General features: G+C 54.9%; 1 long non-coding RNA gene across 2 annotated transcripts in view; it reads left to right on the forward strand.

The window, feature by feature from the left end:
- Positions 1–463: 463 nt before the first annotated feature.
- Positions 464–21,317, forward strand: part of LOC136793844 (uncharacterized) — a 36,415-nt gene continuing 15,561 nt past the window's right edge. For both annotated transcript variants that reach the window (XR_010839823.1, XR_010839822.1), the window contains exons 1-2: positions 464–689; positions 15,921–16,040. This is a non-coding gene — a long non-coding RNA (uncharacterized lncRNA). The remainder of the gene's footprint in view (positions 690–15,920; positions 16,041–21,317) is intronic.

Below are 21,317 nucleotides of genomic sequence, written 5' to 3' on the forward strand. Positions count from 1 at the left end.
TGAGCACACACTGGGGCTCCGGGACCGGCCAATCCAGCGTGGATACCCTCAGCCTAAACAACGCTTGCGTAGGGGAAAAGGTCAAACGTCCCCTTTCAGCCCAGAGAGTAGACGCCCCCATCCTCCCAGCTCTCCATTCTCCCCAAAGCATTCTCCCCGGATCCCTTAGCTCAGAGCTGCCAGCGAGGCTTCCAACCCGCTGCTCCCAGGTTGTTGTTAGCTCTGGACGAGTCTGGCGACGCCAGGGGAATGGAGGGCTCGAATGGCGCCGCGACTCCCCGGGAAAAGCTGGGAGGCAAGCGGGGCGGGGGAAGGAAACGCCGGGGCGCGGGGACGAGAGCCCCTAGCAGCTTGCCTCCGCCCCCTCCATTCCGCACTGGTCGGGGTGAGGGGGGGCGGGGGGAGCCGCGCTGACGTCACTGCGGGCCGTGCCCGCCCGAGAAGGCGGCGCTGAGAGCCGCTCAGAGCCCGGAGAAGCCGCGTACCGCCAGGAGCCCCCGAACCACCGCTGCCTGGCTCGCCTCCCGCGGCTCTCGGCCGTGCGCCCGCCGTGGCAGGGGCGCCTGGAGAGCGGCCGGAGCCGGGCCTGAGCCTGGGTACGCGCCAGATCAGGGGCCGCGGAGCCGCTGTCCCCGCAGCCGCCCCACCCCCGCCGCTGCCTCGCTGGCCCCCGGCCCCCTTCCCGGTCCGTAAGTGCCGCTGTTTGCTGTGTCTCAGTGAGGCTGGGGAGAGGGGGCTAGGGCGCCAGGATGGTAGTCTCGCCTAGGGCGGCATCAGGGAGCTGGTCTGGACTGGGAGAGGGGGCTGGGGCATCCCTGCTCAGCCCCCTTGGGCAGCACGGGCGGCTCTGGGCTTCCCGTTGCCGCCGGGCAGGGTGTGGGGTGCGCTCTGACTGCGGGTGGAAGGTGGGGTCAGTTTCTGGATCCTGACCCATCATCCCCAACAAATCATCAAGGCCAAGGTCAAGGGTCATGGGGCAGTGGCAAGCGCCCAGCAGTGAGGACTTTGGGTGTGAAGAGAGGGGAGGGCGCAGGGCCGATGGAAGTTGTGGGATGGCAGACAGGTTTAGCAGAAAGGAGGGAACGTTTCCGAAGTGAGGTTTCCTGGAGTCCTCCGATCTCCCCCTTCCTCCCCTCTGCCCCTAACTCTCCTCTTCCTTCGTATCCCCTCCCCCACAAAAACAACCCTGAAAGTGGCTTCCTGAAAAAAATATTTTAAGAAATAATGCAACACACAGTACCCGCTCTAGACAAGATTTATGGTACGCTTTCCCCTTCTGTATTGGGAAGTTGTTGGAAAATCCTTTCTGCTCTACTCCCCTTTCCATGCCCCAGAACAGGCCTCTTGGATCTGTCTGAGGGTGTCTCTTCCACCTCCTCCATGCCAGGCTCCAGTGAGCTTGGAAAGAATGAGGGTGGCAGTGGAGGTTGAGGCTTTGGTGAGGGGCTTCTCTGGGAGAAGTCTGAGGTGGGGGCTGTCCAGGCTGGCCCACAGCAAGGCAGGGAGGTAGCAGAAGCTGGGAGTGGCTCCAGGTCAGATCGTGGTGGTTGTGCATGTACCCAGAAATACACAGTCTGATTCTTTGTGACTGAAGAGAAATAGAGACGCTGGGGCTGAAAGGGAGCCCCTTTTTGAGCCCCTCATACCCTGAAAAAGGTGGTTTCTCTGGCTATATATATAGAGAGAATGGAGTTTAATGGTATGGCTTTCAATCAAGGAAAAGAGGCCAGAAGGTAGGATAGATAGGTGGGCACGGAGGTAGGGGTATCATGCAAAGCTCCACCGCAGGAGCCTCTGTCAGCAATGCTAGCTGCTGGGGACCCCAGGTGAGGAGTGCTGCTCTGCCCATGCCTTTTCAGGAGAGGTGTTTCCCAGTTCCTGCCCAGCCTGGGTCTCTTCAGAGCCCACACCCTGGGTGCCTAAGCCTTAGCTTCTGAGGAAAGGGAGGCTAGATGTGGGAGCCATAGAGGGCACCACAGCCCAGCTGACCAGGTGTACATGAAGGTGGATGTGGAGGGCCCTGGGGCCCTGGGAGCAGGAAGCTGTGTCCATCTGAGTTAGTCCAGTGCTGGACTTTCAGACTCCAGACAATAGGAAGATCAGCTTAATCAAACCTTTAGCCTGACGAAGGGGCAAGGGAGGGAGGGGGCAGTGCGGAAACAGCACTGTGGACTTGGCCTAGGTTGTGACCTGAGATACTGTCTCCTAATTAAGGCCCAGAGGGGCCCAGGAAAGGAAGGCTAGATCCAGGCTGAATGTCAGGTCCCATGGCTAATGGAGCTTGGGGAGGTCCATCGGTCTCAGGCTCTCAGTCTCTGGATAAAAGCAAGTCTGGTAGCAGGATAATGGGTCTCTGCACAGGGCTGTTGGCTAGGGTCAGAACTGCCTACTCTCCTTCCATTTAACCTGTTAACTCACTGTTTCCTAAAATGGGGGGGGTGGAGGGCACCCTCCTGCGGGTAGTTAGGGCCCTCGCACTGAGTTGTGTAACCACCAAGAGGAAACAGGAACTTGGGCCAAAGCCATCCCGGAGCCGAAGCAGCTGAGGTTGCCAATGGGTATGAGAGTGCTTGTGTACACGTGTGCCTGCACGGGCAAGGTATCTGCCACTTGCCTTAGGCAGGCTGCTAGATGGGTGTTTGGGCCAAGTGTGGGAGGAGAGATTTTCAGGTTGTGTGAATCTGAAGGGGTACAGGGCATATGTGTGACTGCAGCAAGAATGGGCAGATACAGGAGTGGGGGGGGGGCAGGAGCCCTTCTGTCCTTTGGTGGAGATTCAAGGATGAAAAATGAAGTCTCTGGCCCTCGGTGGAGGTGCCTAGGAGGGAAGCTTCCTCATGAGGAGCCACCTGCCAACGGGACTCTCTCTTTAGCTGTCATTCTTTTCTTCTGGTAGCTGCTGGCACCCCTGGAGCTTGGTTGGGGACTGTGGGGAGGAAGCCAAGGATGATCGGGGCAAAGGGAGTGGTGGCAAGAGAGGTCCAGCTGGCGGCTCTCAGCACCATGGCCAGGGCTCAGCCACCACCGCTGGCGCTTTAGTCTCAAGACCCAGCACTCAGTCAGCCCCAGTGCCTGCTTTCGAATCACCTTAGGGCCTGTGCTGGGCCCACGGGCCAAGGCCAGGGGATTGGCGTGGGACAAAGCGCACAGATCCCAGACCCAGTCCAATGTGCAGACAAGAGAGTGATCGGGGCCAGGGCTGATCAGGTTCTCCCCACTGGGGCTTGGAATCAGCCTGCTCGACAGCCTGACACCTCAGCTGGCGGTGCCAGGCCCACACAATGCACCTCCACTTGGCATCAGCCTGGACCATTTCCTGCCCCTGTCTAATCTGTGCATGGAGGCCGGCCATCAGACCAGGGAGACTAAGGTCAGCCCTGACCCACCAGAGCAGCCTCCTCCCCGATGCCTATGCCCTCAAGGTCGGATTTTTCTGTGGCCTCCTTCCTGGGAGTAGTGCTATAATGGCCAGGTGCTGGAGGGGGAGAGGGAGGGGGAGGGGTCGCTCATCTGGGACAGTCCCACTCAAGCAGGGCATGGGACCTTTGCTGGCTGGCCTCACCTGCCCCCCGCCAAGGGACTCAGTTTCCCATAAAGGGTAGCAGAAATGTGGCCCTGATAACAGTGGCCTCTCGCATCTGAACTCAATCCAAATCAGGCTTTTAATTCTTCCTCCCAGAGCCCCCACCCGCCCTCAGCTTGCCAGTCGGGCCTCCGGCGCCGTTGTGTTACCGTGAGCCTCGCTGAGGAGCCATTTTGTGCAGCATCCTGCTTAAATCACACTCCGAGGGGCTTCTTCCTCGCTTTCCCTTCCCCCACGCTCCCTCTCTCCCCTTCCTCTCTCGCAGGTGAGCAGTGCTTCTCCGTCTCTTCCAGCCTCCGCAGCCCCACCCTTCCCACCCGGGGTGGCCCAGAAGGACTAGGGCTCTGGAGGCCACCCACACACACCAAGAAGGGGAGACAGTGCAGGTTCCTGGAGCTGCAGGAGGAGGGGAAGTAAGGGGCGCCTCCCAATTATGGTAATCCTTTGGAATTAACTGTCTCGGGCCCAAATTCGGGTGGTTCCTTCCCCAGGGCTGCTGTCAGCCTCTCTCTGTTCCTCCACCGTTGTGGCTCTCTCTAGTTCTTGTTCGCCTTCTGGAAAAAGGAATGTGTGTGCAAAATGGGATTGGGAGGGAGATATGTAAATGCTAGGTCTGGTCTGGCATAAGATGACTAGGGTGGGAGTGAGATGCAAGCTGCCTTGGATTTAGGGTCAGGATGAAAATAGAACAAACCTGAGACAAGCGGTGGGGCTACAGGCACTTGACAAAATTGAGACCTTGGCAAAATGGAGATGTGTCATTTTTAGGGGCAAATAGGAGAGAAAAGCATTTCATGATTTAGAAAATTTCATGATTTAGAAAAATCATGAAATCCTTTCCAAGCTACCTCTTTTGCACACTTGTTTGGAACACATCCTGTGGAGATTTGCCTGGCTGTGAGTGGCTCAGTGCCCCAGGGCCCACTAAAATGGATCCTCAAGGGTACCTCTGCCCAACCTCTCAGGTGCTCTGTGCAGCAGTCTCTGATCTGAAAAAACTGGTGTGTTGACTGCTGGAAGTTGAGAATCCACTTGCCTGTTCCGCTGCCAAATCTCTCCCTAGCTCTTGGACTAAATTTTTTTCCCTGGGGGCATCTGGGAGCAAAGATATCACATTTTTCATATTTAATCTTTTGCCTCCCAGGGATGGCTGGTGTGAGAAGGTGAATCTCAGCACCTAACGCTGGAGGGTAGCCACACATCAAGGAGGAAAGGGGTGATGGTTGGGGTGAGCAAGAAGGGACGCCCATGGACCACTCACCTCTGGGAGGCTGCAATGGGGCCTCCAGGTCTGTGTCAGGCTTACTTGGGGGTGACTCTGGTAGGTCTTGGGTGGCAGCCCCTTCCCCTTGTTGAGCTACTTGCAGTGAGTAGGCCAAGTGTGTGCTAAGAGCCCTACAAGGAGGGCCGAGGCAAAGGTTTGTGCTTTCATTTTCCGGTGGAACACGAATTTAACCAGCATCGCAGTTAGGGCCTAGGATATCTCCAAGGGGCCGGCCACAGTCGGCTGTACCCTCCTAGACTTGCAGAGAGAGGAGGGACCCAGCAGCCTGGTACTGAGCGCCAGGGCCTGGACCGAGTGTAGCATGTCTCGGGAGCTTCTGCGTGCCAGGCACGCACTAATGGGTGGGAAACCGACCCACGCGCACCAGGACATTTAATTCCTCCTTCCCTTCTCACTCAGTCTCGGCGCGTGGGTTTGGTCGACTGCAAGGTGCTGGGCGTGAGAGAGGGAAAGGGAAGTTAAAGGTTAAACAGCTCCTACTCTTTGGCTCTCGGCCTCCCAAGTGCGCATCTGGCCGCTCTAGAGAGACCTTCACCACGCCCCACCAGCGCGTCCCCAAACCTTGTCACCGTAGCTCCCTAACTCTGATGGTCCACGGTGGCTGCTAGGCTCCTAGGGTCTTGGGGGAAGGCAAAGGAGTTGGGGGGAAGGCCAGACGGTGCGCACCCTGGCGCGCAGCCCTAATGCTTTCGAGAGCAGCGGGGGCGCTCCCTGCCCTCCCAGAGGGGAAGCTGTGAATGCCGAGGCCATTGTAAGGCTGGGTGGTGCGGAGCGCGGGAAGGGGGCTGGGATTTGAATGAGAGCCTGTGATTGGCCGATCCCTGGACTGACGTCACTTCCCCGCGGGGCGATTAGCCTGAGAGAGGAGGGCTGGCAGTCCAGTGCGCTGGGGGCGGTCGGGGCGCCCTAGGCTGCCGAAGCGCACCGCGCGGGTGTTCTCAGTGCGCCCCGGGACGCCGTCGGAGCGGGCAGCCGGCGCCGGTGTCCGGACGCACAGAACGGGTACCCGGGGAGGAACGCGCTAGGAGGGCGGAGGAGGGAGGGATGGAGGGAACTGGGCGGGGGCTGCCGGCCTTGGTTGTGGAAGTCAGTGTATCTGTGTGTCTGTCGGTCCCCTTTGGCTCTCCGCGTGCGCCCGGGGCTCCGAGAGCAGCGCCCGCTCCGGTTTCCGCGCCCGGTGGACAGCGGCACGTGGGGCCAACGGCGCGGCAGAGGCGGTGGCGAAGGGAGGCCCGTTTCTGTCTTTGGTTATCTAGCTGTATGAGTGCCACAGAGCCGTCATAAAGCTAGATAACCGAAAGTAGAAATGACTCTCACAACTTCTGCGTGCGAGCGCCCGTCTCGCCGGCCGCCCCGGTCCACACAAGCCTGAGGAACCTAGAGGAGCCCAGTGCCGGCCCAGCGGACTCCAGCCCGGCCGAGCGGCCGCGCCCGGACCAGGTACCTGACCTCGTTTCTCTCTCCGGGGACACTTTCCGAACCCTGGAGGAACTTGCCAGCTTTCCCCCTACTCCTCTTTCCCCGCCTCCACCCATCCCCCGGCGCCAAAGTAGGAACCCCAAAGTGGAGCGGCCCGGGGGAAGGGAGGGGGATGGGGTTGCAGAGGGGTCGCTGGCGGGGAAGGCGCCAGCCTTCGCCTTCACCCCATAAATCAGGCTGGAACAATCCTCTCCCGGAGCTGCGGACGGGGATTTTGGGATGCAAATGTGGTCGGAGTGAGACAGCGGCCGGTAGGGGGTGGGAGTGGGGGTAAGTGAAAGGGTGGGCAGGGGTCTGCCCTGCCGCTAACAATGCGTCCTTTATCGAATTATTCGACGAGTCAGCCCCTGAGCGTCATTAGCATACGGCTTGGGGGTTGCCGGAGCCTCGCCCCTCGGTGAGGTCAAGTTCTTGATAATTTGATCACTTTTCACGGGCTCTGGCAGCTGCCTTTGTGTGCAGTTGGGGGGTCTGTGTGCAGCGTGAAGCGGAGCAGAACTGGCGAGGAGTGCGCTCAATGGCTAGGGGCCGGGGCGGGAGGCCTCCCTCCCCGACGGGCCGGCCCTGCCCTGCATACAAACCGAGACGCCAGCGAGCGAGCGGGCGGGAGGGACCGAGCTCCACCCCGCCAACCTCTGCACGAGCCCTGGCTCGGCCATTCCCGCCCGCGCCTCCCCAACTTCCCGGAGTGGTTAGGCTGCAGGCAGGCTCCCGGCGCCTTCCCACTACTCTCCCGCACCCCGCCTCTCTGCTTGCAACATAAGATGTATTACAATGTCTAGCAAATAAAAAAGCAATTGGGGGAAATCTGCATTCCGTTCCCATGGCAACCCAATGCAGCACACCCGGCCACTCAAGCTCCCAGCCCCTCTTAGCTGGGCGTCGGGCTGTGGGACGCGCCCCTGCTCACTGCATGGGCATCAGGATCGCACAGAGCACACAGCGTTGGGGTCCCTTTTGAGGTCCTTGTCTGCCTCCAGGTCACTTTCCTCCCTGACACCTTGACTCGTCCTGAAGCTCAGGGCTCCCTGGAAGCTTTGGGGAACCTCCTGGGCTCCCAGGGATGAGTGGCTGTAGACCCAGCCCTGGACCCTGCCATGCCTCAGGGAAGAAAGGAGCCAATGTGGGTTCAGACCCCCTGATGGTGTGGAGGGCTTTCTAGGAATGTAGGTGTGTGAGTGCTGTGACAGGCAGGCTGTAATGAACTTGAGCCACCATTCAGACATGAACCTCCATTCCATTTCCCTTTTATACAGAAGGAAACAAATCAGGAGGCCTAAAGTGATTCCTTGGGGCTCTCACGGCTCAGAAGTGCAGAGCTGGGCCCAGGTCTTATTCCCATCTCTGCCCACTTCATTCTCCAGAGCCTCTCCCTCACTTTTTTATATGGCCCATCATTCCCATCCTCTCACCCAGAACCTGCCCACTCCCCTCTTAATAATAGAAATCTTTTCCCATTTTCATTCCTCCGAGCCTTTTTTTTTGCCTTTGCTTAACAAAAAATTTTTTTGAAAATAGGTTTTATGTGTAAGAAGCAAAAATTGAAACAGTACAAAAGGGAAATCCATCGGCCCTGGGGAGAGCAACTGTGAGGCTGAGGTGGACGGTGGAGGGAGACTTTTCACTGTATCACCTTTTGAATTTTGAACCACTTGAATGTGTTAGCTATTGAAAATAAAATTAAAATAAGAAGAAAACAAAAGTCAAGGCTGGGAAATTCAGTTGTCCTCCCTCTGTCCCCAGTTATCCCTAGAGATAATCACCAGGTAGAGAGTTTTCATGCATCCTCTGTGACACCCCCTCCCCCATTTTTAAAGGCCAGTCTCCCTTTTTCCTGGCAAGAGGCGGGCAAAGGGTGGCTATCTTGTTTCAGGATCCTGGAGGCCATGGGTAGCATCCCCTGGGCCGCCCCTCCCTTCTCAGCACACCTGGGAGCCTGTGCACTGATCGTGACCCCATTTCGGAAGAAACCAGAGCAGCTCTTCCTGCCTCCTCACCCTGTGCTCCCTGCCTTCTTTCCCAGCCAGCTGGCCTGGGTCCTGGGCTTCCATCTTCCCTTCCCACCATCTCTATCCTTTGCTATTTTGCAAGAACTAGTCCTTCTAGTAACCTGGTGGCTTTGCACACTCACAGCTGTGTCTATATAATTCAAATGTTTTTTTTAATTAACAAAAAAAATTTTTTAAACCAAGGTCCCAACCCATCTCGTCAGTCCTGAAATCTGGGTTGGGGGAGGAGGAGTCTGAGCAGGGGAGCATGCAGTTTTCTTTCTGCTTTTTACGAAAATTCGTTGATACAAACGTCCGGGTCAGGGAAAGGATCGCGGTGGGGCTTCGGGGGACAGAGAGCTCCTGAACTCTAACCTCTGGGACCCCACCCCACACCCACCAGAAGTGGCCCTCGGACAGAGGCCAACCCGCCGGATTTGTGCCTCCGGGTATGAATGCCGACCCCTAACACAGCCATGTTCGAATCCCCTCTGGACACTTGAAGTCTGAGGCACAGACTCAAAATCGGTGCCTCACCCCGTCAAATCTCATCTGGCTTGCCCAGGCCTGGGGGAGCCGCCTGGGCCTTGGCCCTTCTCGGCTCTTCTTCTCATGCCCCTGGGAGGCCTTCCTCCAAGTCTACTCTGGCCACTAGGCTCCCCATGTTTGGGCTACATTTTTGCCGCACGTTTCCGCTACCCCCACCCCACTAAAAAAGGCTTTAGGGAGCCTGAGGACGCAATTGAAGCTGCAGCTTGGAAGCCGGGATTGGTTGGGATCTCAAAGATGCTCTTCACCTAACCCCTTTCATTTAACATCTAGAAATAGCGAGCTTAGTAAGGCCCGGTGGCTCGCCAAAGATCGTAGACCAAGCCACTGGTGGGGCAAGAATCAGGGCAGCCACCGCGGTGAGTGAGGCATCAAGGGCTTCCTTCTCACTCGTCCACGAACTCCCAACCGTGAACGACCGTAGGACGACGAGGCGGGCCTCTGCTCGGCGAATGAAAAGCTGGCATCGCTGGGCGCCGCCGAAAATCAGGCTGCGGCGCGGCCAGAGGCCTGATCCAGGCCGGTCAGGGAGCTCTCCACGGCCGCGCCGGCCGACCTCCCTGGAAATGGGACCAGAGCGCGGAGGGAGCGAGGCCAGAAGGCCTCCCAGGGCCCAGCCGCGACGCTGAAAAGCATGAAGGGTCGGAATTAGGCGCTCATTTAGCAAGCGTTACTAATCCGAAGTTACAGCGCTAATTCCCTGATCCGGCCGCTCCCACACGCAGCGCTGGGATTAGAGGCGCGGTCGCCGCCTCGTCCCGCCCTCACACCCCCAAATGCGCCCGCCCCGCGCCCTCGGGTCTGCGGGCTCAGGGCTAATCCGCCGCGCTCACCCGGCCCGACCGTGCCGCGCGCGGGGCGGGTCCAGCCAGCTGGGGTGTGCAGTCCTGTACGCCTAGGTCGGGGAAAAGCAGGGAGGGGTCGGCTCTGAGCCCCGGGGCAGCCCCAGCGGGATTTATGCGCCCTCCAGGACCCAGGCGACGCGGCGCGGTCAAGAAAACCGCCCGGATTTTTCCAACCCGTGTATGCGCACCCACAGCAGAGGCCCCGTGGAGGCCGCGGCGCCATTTTAATAGTCTTCATTTCCCCCTTGGCATCTCTTTCTCGCGTGTGTGTCGGGATGTCTCGGTCCCCCATCCCGCCTAGACTTTAGACCCCCTCCATCAGCCTGGATGGAGTGACCAATCAGCTCTGGCCTAGGGTGGGATGTGCGTCACCATGGTGACGGCCAGGGCGCCCTGGCAGTGCCGCCCATCAGAGGGCGAATCTTCACTCTGCCTGGACAGGAAGGTGGTGACTGGCGGGGGGCTGGAGGAAGGCTGTGGCAACTCATCCCCACTCCAACCCTATTCTCCCTGGGGTCAGTTCAACTTGGGTCAGGCAGGGGGAGAATGGATGATGTGGGCACGGCCTTGGTAGAGACCTGCGCATGTGCTGGGAGTTGTGTTCAGGAATCTTCCCTTCCCCCAGGTGGTGTTCCCCTCTTCTTTCTCATCTTGGTCCAAAGCTCCATCTTGGTCAATCTCTCACCCTCTTCTGTGTCTCTCTTCCTAAGAGAGTGGTGTTCAGGGTCTCTCAGAGGTCCCCCCATATTGCCTTGCTATTAAGGGCTGTGATTTTGGGCAAGTCACTTTCCCTGAGCCTTAGTTTTATCATCCACAAGACGGGCTGGTGTGCATGCTCCTGATGGAAAGCACTGAGTGCACAGTGGGTGCTCTATCAATGTCAAAGCTCCTTCTCCCTTAGCAGGGAGGGCAAGATAATTGGGGACGGAACTCAGAACATAGGGATTTCCTTTCTGTCTGGGGAAGCCAAGTTTGGGTGTCTCATGGCTTCCTAGAGCCAGCTTTTCATTGCTCCTCCAGACAGCTGGGAATCGGAGAGGAAGGGAGGGTTTTTCAAAATAGAGTCAGGGCGGGGGCTGTGGCTGGGCAGTGGCTCTGAGAATGGGCCACTGCAGCTCCTATAGTGCTGGCTCGTTCCTTCCAGGCCGGTCCGGCTTAAGCACCACTTTAAGTGGTCCCGGCATTCACTGGCCAGCCCCCTCACTGCAATTGAGCTGCAGGGGTTTGAAAAGAGGGCCAGGGCCTCAATGACAGGACCTTGGGCCAGGCTAATTGGTTTTGGTTCAAGGGGATACTGGAGTTGTGAAAAGCTCCAAACTGCCTTTCCCACGCCAGAGCCAGGCCACAGTTTTAAGGAGACGGGTTGGAGGAGCTTGGGGGCCAGGCAAGAAAGCTGGGAGCCAGGTGTCTCCGGCTGATGACCTTGCTCTAACTAACGGCCAAGACATTCCTCTGCTTGGAGGGCGGGAAGTTGTTATAAGGCATTGCATGGGTGCAGGCAGGTTCTACTTGCCCTCTCTCACACACATGGCTATAACAAGAAAGGGGTCTTTGAGCCTTTGGCAAACCTTAGTTGGCAAGCAGCCTCACTTCTTCCCACTAGAATCATCCAGTAAGAGAAACGAGCAATTGCCGAGTTGTAGTTCTTGCCCACAGAACTGGACTAAATCTAGCCTGTAGACTCTGGGAGAATCCTGCACTCTATCCTGAGGCAGGCGGTGCAGTTGGTCTCATGATAACCCACTTCTGTCTCCTGAAATGTCCCTAAACCACCCTGGGTATGAGCAAACAAGGCAGAGATGGGAAACAGGGAAACTTGAGGTCGTTTTTTTTTTAAAAAACTATTATTTTTAAATAAAGGGTCAACTATTTCTTTACATTCAAAATTAAGCATTAATTATATTATGACAAGTCTATCATTATTGTAGATAATAATGTAAATGCTTTGGAGCTTATGTCTTGAGGTGTACCAGATATCTATGTGTTTGGACCAAATGATTGCACACTCGTATGTATAGTATATCCATTCTTATATATATGTGGTCTATATACTGAATCGTACACTTATATGACAATCAGTTATGTTAAGGATGGTGGCAGGGTTAAGGAAGAGCTATAAAAAGATCACTCTCATTTAAAATGTTGCATTGATTGAGACCTGGTTTTTCATGGTTCACTGTGTGTTGGAGGGAGCATTCTGAAGTAATCACCAGTGAAAGAAACCCCCTACCCTACTTATTATCTTCCACATTTTGCACCATGTTTGCCCACTTGAGGCATATGATATGTAGGAGAAAGGTACTCCGAAGACATATAGAACTCTGTGTATCACATTTTCCATTTTAATTTCAATTTTTAATTGCCCAGGGCCTAATTTCTTTGGGACTCTGCTGATCTGCACATTTGAGATTCATGTGTAAATATGTATGTGGCATGTGTGCACACCTGGGCTTCCTTATCACAGAGTGTGCTCTCTCGGTGTTTAAATACACACAATCCACACCACACACGATTATGGGCTTGCATATTTGCCTCTTCTCTAGAATCGGGTTAATTTTCCCTTCGCTAATCCTCAAACCCATTAAGTTCCCCCCCCAACCCCCGCCCCCACAAAAAACTGCACACCCTACCACAGACCAGTGGTCTCACCCCACTTCTCCAGCAGGCAGCTCTCCAGGCAGGATGCTGGAGTGAAGGTTCCTATTAGGCAGACTTCATTAATGTTACCAAATATACCCCAGCACATTTACTCGTCTACTATGAAGTATTATCATAAATGATTAAAATTAAACTGCACCTGTCAAAATAAATGAACAAGGTACAGTTAGTGATATCTTTGCCTTGATTTGCTTATTCACTAATTTGAAGAAAAGAAGGAAGAGAAATGGAGAGAAGGGAGGAAAGAAAGGACAGACTGCCGTGGGAAGGGGAGAGGAGATGTTGAGAGAAAGCAGAGGGAGAGAAAGAGAGAGGAAACCCCCTCAGTCATCTGCCCTTGGGTTTCCAGTCATTAGGGCACTCTGGGAGGCTGGAATGCAGTCTCTAACGTCAGCTCATAATGAATATTGAGGTGTGGATGTGGAAGGAGGGATTTCTTTGTTTACTGAGGAATGGCCATGGGAATGGGGGAGAGGATTGCCTTTGGGGATTAAGGAGTGGGCTTTGGTTTTATGAAGGGCCTTACTTCTTTTCTGAAGTTTTCTGCAGCTAATTGATTCAATTCAGACATTCCTCCTCCCTACCAGGCCAGCCAAGGCCGCGTGTCTGTGAGATGTGCACAGCCCCATTTCCCCATCTGCTCTGGCCCCTTTCTCTACTGTGACCCTTGAAAAGGGTGTGAACCTTCACATCAAGGAGATCACAGGCTATGGAGAAATCAGTCAGCGGCTGAGACCTTTGCATGCATGTGTGTGAGACACTGCCACATACTTATACACCTACATGTATATTATTAGAAGTATAATTTACATATAGAAACAGATCATAGGTGTACAATGCATTCACATCCATGTAACCAACACTCAAGACAGCATTTCCCTCACTCCAGAAACTTCCTCCTGCCTCTTCCCAGTCAATCCCTCCCCAACCCCCTTCATGTATCTCTTACCATGGATCTGTTTGACCTATCTAGAGTGTCAAATACATAGAATGTATGCCAGGACTTCTTAGGAGATTTTGTGTTTGTGGTCACGTCAGACTCGCATTAAACACTTTCTCCTCGGATGGGCCCAGAAGTCAGACCTGTAATTAGATTTTTTTGGTGGGCAGCTGGTTTGAGGTGGTCTTCCTTCAGGACAGCCCTGGTCTCACCCAAGGTCTGTTAATGATCAGGGGACAGGTGAACCTCACACATTGCAACTTGTCTCCCATCAGTGGCATCCAGGAGCTGATGGAGAGCTATTAATGGAAGGTGCCAGCTTTGTGCTAATTAGAACTTCCTTTCAGCTTCCATCTGCACAGGCACTGGAGCCCCTCACCGGTCAGCCTCACCTCCCCCCACATCGGCTTGCAACCTAGTTTTTGTTCCCGCCATGAATTAAGAGGTGCTATGAGTGGAGCTGTTCTCCTCTGTCTCTGGCCAAACCCAGGTTCTTTCTTTGTGTGTTGCAGCAATGTGCAGAGAGTGGCATTTCTTGAGCCTTCTCTGTCTTGTTAGGGTGGAGATGGACTGCAAATTGGAAAGGGGGTTGGGTACCACGGCCACTCCCCCAGGTTAGGCTGGTCTCACACTCTTCAACTTGGGTTTGTTTTGAAAAGAACCTTTCTCCTCTGCCCTCTGGAGAGTGTGGCTTCAGATCTTTGTTCCCTCCGTTACCCAAATTCCTGATGTCTCTCAAGTCTGGTTGTACCCACCCCATCTCAACCTTCAACTGCCATCTTTGCTGTGTCAGGCAGCCTGGGGGTGGTGGCTGTCTCCTTGATCATCTTCTTCTTCTGAAAAAGCCCAAACTTTTTTTTTTCATTTTGCTTTTTCTTTCTTTCACCTCCGGTCCAATGGACATAATTCTTTAAGTGGAGGTTGTTTTTTTAATAGAGATTTCGTTAAAAAAGAAAACAAAAGAAACATTAACATCACATTAATGTCATTTAAAGAAAAAGCACCTCTCAGCTTGGAGGCTGGGGGAGTTACAGCTTCCTGTGTGATTATCAATTGGGATAAAATCTCTTGCGGGTACCAGAGACAGGGGCATTTCCTAGTAATGCTCCTCTTTTTAGCTCCTGAATTCCCCCCAGGTCTCCATTGGGGTTGTGTATAAAAATATCATGCCCTTCCTGCCCCTTCATCTCATTTTCTCCTGCCTGAATTATCTTGATCATAATACAGGTCACCCACTTCTTTGACTGTGTAGACTGGGATTTAAAAAATCAGGAGTGGATTATTAGCCAGCATGAGGCTTTACCAGGTTCCCTCAAGGTTCTGGACCCAAGCTAAAGAGGGTGGAAATGCCTCCGGGGTGCCCAGAGGGCTGCAGAAATTCCCCATCACAGGTCATGGGGAGAACAGGAGGACGGGCTCTCCTCTGTGGCCTTTTCTGCCCCTAAGGGTGACAATCCTGAGTGGAGGCACTAGAATGGAGAACTCAGGACTATCCTGGACTGGGTTAATAATCCAGCAGTCCAAATTTCAGAAGGGCAGCAGCTGGGGGTGGGGTGGGGAAGGGATGCCCACGCCTGTGAGGCAGGATTTTGGGGCATGCTTTCAACATTACAACTCAGTGTATCCTTCACAAGTCATATCACCTCTCTGGGCTTCTGTTTCCCCATCTGTGAAATGGGAATAATAGTACCCACACCTCCAGGGGTCATGTGAGAATTAAGTAAAATATACAAATAAAGTCCTGGCATACAGTAGGTGCTGAGTAAATGATAGCTTTCTTCAGGGTCAGACAGGGGATGCAAATGAATGTCTGGATCTGAAATTCAAACCTCCACCTGCTGGAGACATAATAAAAGCACCAATGGATGTCCAAGAATCCCTTGGAAGAAATGACCAGTGCCTGCCATGTCCACTGGGCCCCTGAATCGAGAGGCAAAACAGGACTCCAAGGAGCACCCAGTGTGGAAGGGGGGGCGGCGCTGGAATGGGTATAAAGGTCCAAGCTTGGCTGGCTGAAGAGGAGGACACACAAATGTCTATAGCCTTGAAGGGAACAGATTAGGAATTGACTTTCGAGGCCAAGAGGGCATCACCAGCAGGTCCTTGTTAGTTCAGCGGTTGGGGATTTCTAATAGCTGGCGCCTGGGATCCCAGCTCCGGCAGGTTCTGGGTCTCAGGACTCATGAACATTGCTGTCGGGGCTCGGGGTGGGGGGGTTAGTCAGGATCGTTCCGGGGCGCTGGCTGGCAGGTTCTGCGCAGTGTGCTGGGCCCTAGGTGCACCCATATGCCCCATCTCACGGTTCTCCACTTCTGGAGCGAGCAGGGTTTCGCTCCGGAGGGCGGGCCTCCAGCGGCATACCTGCGGGTGGCTAAATGCCTGGCCGGTAAGGAGCGCCGGGCCAGAATCCCCCTTAGCCAGTACCCCACCGGGCTTCCCTCCTGCGTCCTAGGCGGGCGAGACTGAGGCGCAGAGAGCTGGCCTGTGGACATGAGCTGGAGGACGCATGTGTCCCCACCCCACCTTCGAGCGGACGCGGGCGCGCTTCTGGGCGGGCATGGGGGGTGCCTGATGTCTCCGCTCTGTTTTACAGCTACTCCCCTGCAAGCGCTTCCCTCTTCCGCGCCATTCCGCCTGCGCTCAGCGCCCTCTTCTCGAGCACGAACTAGCTGTGGGCACCGGCTCTCTCGTAGGAGGGCGCGCCGGAGGCAAGGTGAGTGGCAAGACCCAGGAAATGGGAGGAGGAGCTGTCTGCCTGCACCCCAACTCTGCCCTGGGTGTCTCCAAGAGCGGGCTCGCCGGCCTGCAGCCCGGAGGCTGGGCGATTCCAAGATCAGGACAGTGGAGCGGCTGTGTTTTAACCTGTGTCACCAGAAAGGCCCTAACCCTCCTCCCTAAGCCCAGATCCAACGTCAAACACACATGCGCAACGCCCCGTGAAATGGCATTAACAATACACTAACTGGCTTGTGGTGCTTTGTGATACAATTCGGCAGAGACGACGCAGAGCGCGATGTATAGCACACTGTAGGCCCCAAGTAAATGGCGGCTGTGACGGTTCCGGCCTCCGACGCGGCTTCTTGGACACCCAGGCTCCCCGCGTCGGCTTTCCGCGGGAATCGGAGGCGCGCAGTAGCCAGCGCCTTGCCCCTCCGCCTGGGGATGCGCGGCCGGCCCCGTAAGGGCTGGCACCTGTGCCCGCGCCCCCAGTCTCTGGGCTAAAGAAAAGGGAGTCACCAGCACAGACTCGAGTGCCGCAGTGGGGCACGAGCCCAAGCAAAGCAAGAATCCTTTTTAAGCATTCACACCTCGTGTACACCCGGGCACTGCCTGGGCCAACGCCCTTCGTAACCAGGAGCGCCCCCAGGCCCCGCGGCGCGGGCGCGGCGGCGGGAGGGCGCAAACGGGACGCCCGGGGCTGGCCGAGGCCGGCGGGAAAGACGGCAGGAGGCCCGCGGCCGTGACCCCTGGTGTGCGCTGAGACTCGAGTGGGGCCCGTTGCGGGGCCGGGAGGCCATTTTGAGAGCTCGAGGAGCGGCGGCAAGATGGCTGCGTGGGCACGAGGTAGGTCGCGGCGCCGCGGCCCTGCCGAACCCCTCCTCGCGCTCGCCCTGCCGCGGGCCCGCAGAGGCGGAACGCGAGTCGAGTGCGCCCGGCCCCGCAGTGTCTCGGCCGCCGTCCGCCACGGGCAGGCCCTCCGGGTATTAATTATCCCCGGGGGGTGGTGCCTTGCGAGAGAACGGCCGCCGTCTTCTTTCCCACCTCCCTACCGGACCCTCCGTCGCGGCTGCCCGCGCGCCCCCCAGGTCGCCAAGTGTGCTCCCGGCCGGAGACGAGGAGCCCCGCGGTACGCGTCGCGGCGGCGGAAAAAGAGGCTTCCGGCCCGAGCCCTACTCACTTACCTGCCTGAGGCAGGGGCGGAGACGGCCTTCCTCTCGGCCCGAGCGGGTGCAGCCGGGCTTGAGCGGGCCGAGCTGAAAAATGTCGTTACTTTGGAGCCCGGAACCGCGGGTGCTTCGCACTCTTTCCTTATTTCCGGGGAATGTCAGGCGCATGGTTAATGCCCGCTTTTTCTTGAAACCGCGAGGCCCGAGTGGCGAGCAGACCGAAGCCACCCTTCCCGGGCCTGTGTGTGCTCCGGAGCTCAGTGATAGCGGGGGCCGAGGAAGAGAGAGACCCGCCGATGGGGGCGGCGGTTTAGCGAGGGCCTCCGCGTCGCCGCTGTGGTTGGGGGCAGGCCTAGAGGCTCCGTTCGCATCCTCTGGGGCTGCTTCGGGTCCGTTGCTTCCTCCGCTGGCCCAGTGGAGCAACTTTGAGTCGCCCCCTCCAGGCCTCCGTCCAAAGGTCAGAGCTGTGGCTCTTCTGTGCCCTCCGCCCCGCCTCCTCCACCAGGTTGAATAATTTAAGCTCAGTCACTGTTGTTCTAACTAACCCAGTTGACCCACCGCTACCCTAAATCAGGTTCCACGCGTGTACATTTGTACAGACCGACCAAGGAGCTCCAGTAACGTTAGTTGTGTTTGAGTCCTGCTTTGTGCCTGGCCCGCTGCTAAGCACTTCATGTACATTAGGGCCTCAGCTTGATAAGTAGGGTGATGATTACCTCTTTGTGATTTGGGCCTTAGCTAGGATGCGGCAGAGCCAGGGCCAGGATGTAGATTCAGGGCTGTCTGCCCAAAAGCCTGAGTTCTTACCCACAGGCTCAGCACTTGCATACATATAACAGACACATGGATTCATCTGTTGTGTCTCATCTCTCAAACAAGCACCAAGCCTGTCCTGAATCCAAGCCCCCATCCCCACATCACATATGAGGGCTCACATATGAGGACTCTCCTGTCACCTCATCCCCAACCTCCTGGCCTAAAGCTCTGGCCTAAAATAGATGTTCTGATTTAATACTGTGGTGGTTCTGAGCCTCCCAGCAGCCAAGACAAAGAAGAAAGTATGATGGTTTATAACCTTGTTGAAAAAAGGAAGCTTATCAGGATTTTTAGAGATATGAACATTTTTTTCCCTCCCTAAGATTTATAGAAAATTTAAAGCTTGGTGATTATGTAGGTCAACTGCTCATGTCACAGATGAGGAAACAGCCCAGAGAGATTAAGCAATTGTCCCCAAGGTCATGAAGTTAGCTAGCAGAGCAAGGAATGGGACCCAGGGCTCCTGATTCCCGGTCCAGTTACCAACCTCTCAGGAGCGGGCTTTAGTGGGCTTCTCAACAATGGTTTAGTTGTTTTTAGTGACCCCTCAATTCCCCACTATAAACTCCTCAGACCTGTGTGCTGTCTTCTTCCTTCCTTTGCCCCAGTTCCTAGTGCTAGGCTGGGCTCACCATCGTGCGTGTCTGTAAATATCTGGTAAATGAGTGAGTGGATCTCTCTCTTAAAGACTAAAGCTCTGTGCTGCTGAGATAAGGGTGGTGGTGGAGAGATGTTCTGGTTTCAGTCCTCTGGAGGGACTTTGTTTTTTGAACGTTACATTCTTGAGCCCATGAATTCCCTAGACCTCTCTCTTTTGGCAAATGGTGTGAACTGGGTGGGTAGTGTATTTCCCCTTTTGGCAGTTGTCCGGCTCCTGACTGTCCTATCACATTGTTGGACCTAACGGGAAGGAGTTCTTTTTCTCTCATTTTTATTTATTTGTTTTATTTTATTTTTTGTTTTGGCCGTGCTGCGTGGCATGTGGGAATCTTAGTTCCCTGACCAGGGATCGAACCCATGCCCCCTGCAGTGGAAGCGTGGAGTCCTAACCACTGGACCACCAGGGAATTCCCTGGGTCATTTCTCTCTTGAAGGGACATGTTGTCAGTGAGACCTACAAGTCCCTTTATGTGAACTAAGGAGGGTTTCCCGATGGCCTCAGCACAGCTGCCATGAGGCCTGGTAGATCCATTCTTTTGTCCTCTTTGGGCAGAGAGCCCCCCTTTCTGTGCCTTCCCAGGTTTGGTTCCTGTGGCTTAAGTACAAGTCGTAGAATGTGGCTCATCAGATCCCCAGAACTTATACAGGTTAGCAGATTTTCATGCCTCCCAAAAGGTAACCTTTGAACCCCTGGCATGATAACTGTCAGTGCTGAATAAATTTGGTGAGCCTGCCATAGACCAGATTCTTTGGAAATTTGTACTGGAAACTTGTCACCCCTGGTGTGTGGGAAGGAGGTCTGCTTCTTGGTGAGCAGCCCCTATTGACAGAAATGCTCCAACAGATCCTAGCCAAATCCTGACCATCGTCTTTGGGCAGGCTCTGCCCAGGCAAAACAGGGTGGAGAGCTGAGACCAGTTTACAGCTAAAGCCCCAGCTCTGGAAGAAAAACAGGGTTCAGCTCCCCAGATTAGTTACTGTCTACAAGGATTAAAGGCCCCAAATAATGGCTGGCCTCTCCCCTCCTCCGTGCCAAGGGAAGACATGTAAATACAGCCGCACGCCAGCTTAGGCAGTAGATGTGTATAAATCGAATTTAGCAAATCAGATCATGGTTTAAATGCACTATTTAAAGCAGTCCTGCAGTGAAGCCTTTTACAAAGGGAATAATCATTTTGTGATGCTAATCATCAGCCTCCAATCTATCTCCTTTGTAAGTTCAGATGTTGGTGCACTGGGTGTCCTGAAATTGGGGCGCTCTTGTGTAGGGCCCGGGTGATGGCTGTCTGCCTTCTTTTTCTGACCTCTCATTTTAAATGGGTGCATGTCCTTGTTCTCACTGGGGGCCTCAGGATGCTTGTCACTTAGTCTGATAGTTCTCATCCATCCCACTCATCTTTTTATAATCGGATAGAGCCCACCATTCAGCTGCTCCTGGCTCCTTTTCTGAGATTTTCACCCTTCCTGGGGGAAGATATAAGCCCTGCTGTTCTCAGGGTATTAGAACCAACTCCTTCTCTGAACTGAACCTTCTTTTGTTTCCCTGAGCTTCTGGTACCTCTGGTGCTGATCATAAAGAAGATCTTAGAGTTGACGGGACACACACCGGCCTCTGAATTTAGTAGGTGAATTAAATGCAGGCACCCACTTGCTGAATAGGCACTGTCCAAAATATTCTCCCCATTCACAGCGAAATAACTGAGGCCTAGATGTTAAAGTGACTTTTCCCACAAGTTAAAATCGGGACTCAAAGGAGAACCTGTCTCCTAATTGCTATAAAAGTGTTTTATACACTGAGCCATAGTGCCTTTCTTTGCAGAGAAAATATAATCAGAGACCATCTGGGTGGGAGAGGAAGAGAATGAAGGGAAAGAGATGGATCAGAATGGAATAAAGGAAGTGGGCAGGAAGCTGGGGGCCGCAAGGAGCCTGACCTTGCTTAGCTCACAGGCCCTGATATAGTGTCTTTGTCAATGCTGCCACTATTGGCGCGTTCCTCGGTAATTATGACTGTGTGTTGGCATGGCGACTCGGAGTAAGAAGACTAGAAGCACTGGGTAAATGCACGACTTGTTCTTGCCTTCTAAAGCAGAGAGGAGCTTTTGTGGGTAGTTCCTCCAGGGAGCCGTGGTAGAAAAATCACCAGACCCAGTGCTGGAGTGTGGGTATTTACAATCTTCAGGAGCCAGGGGGCCCTGCTCAGGGGTGGCACACACAGAGGTCTTCATCGAGACTGGCCTCCCGTGCAGAGATCTCCCAGAACCTCCCTTCTGTTCCTTTCTGTTGGTCTTTGTTCCAGAGCTTGTGATGTCAAGTATATCAGTTTCTACTCTTCTCCAGGTTGTCTATTTCAAGTAGGTTTAAGTTGCAGTCCCCCTGAATTTGATTTATCATAAAATGATCTATTTCATAGGCCACGAGTATTTATCAGGAGGCTGAAAGGAAAGGCTGATGTGCCCAGCTGTAGGGATGGAGTTTGGGGCCTCCCTTTCTACACTGGAGCCCTCTCTTTAGATACTTGGGTCACATCCTCATCCAAAAATGGGGGACGTTGCTGGGGTCAAGAGTTGAGCTGTCCAGTATGCTAACCACCGTTGGTCTCATGAGCTGTAGTCAGTGCAACATGC

The sequence above is a fragment of the Kogia breviceps genome, chromosome 3 (assembly GCF_026419965.1).
Source record: "Kogia breviceps isolate mKogBre1 chromosome 3, mKogBre1 haplotype 1, whole genome shotgun sequence".
NCBI classification, from domain to species: domain Eukaryota; kingdom Metazoa; phylum Chordata; class Mammalia; order Artiodactyla; family Physeteridae; genus Kogia; species Kogia breviceps.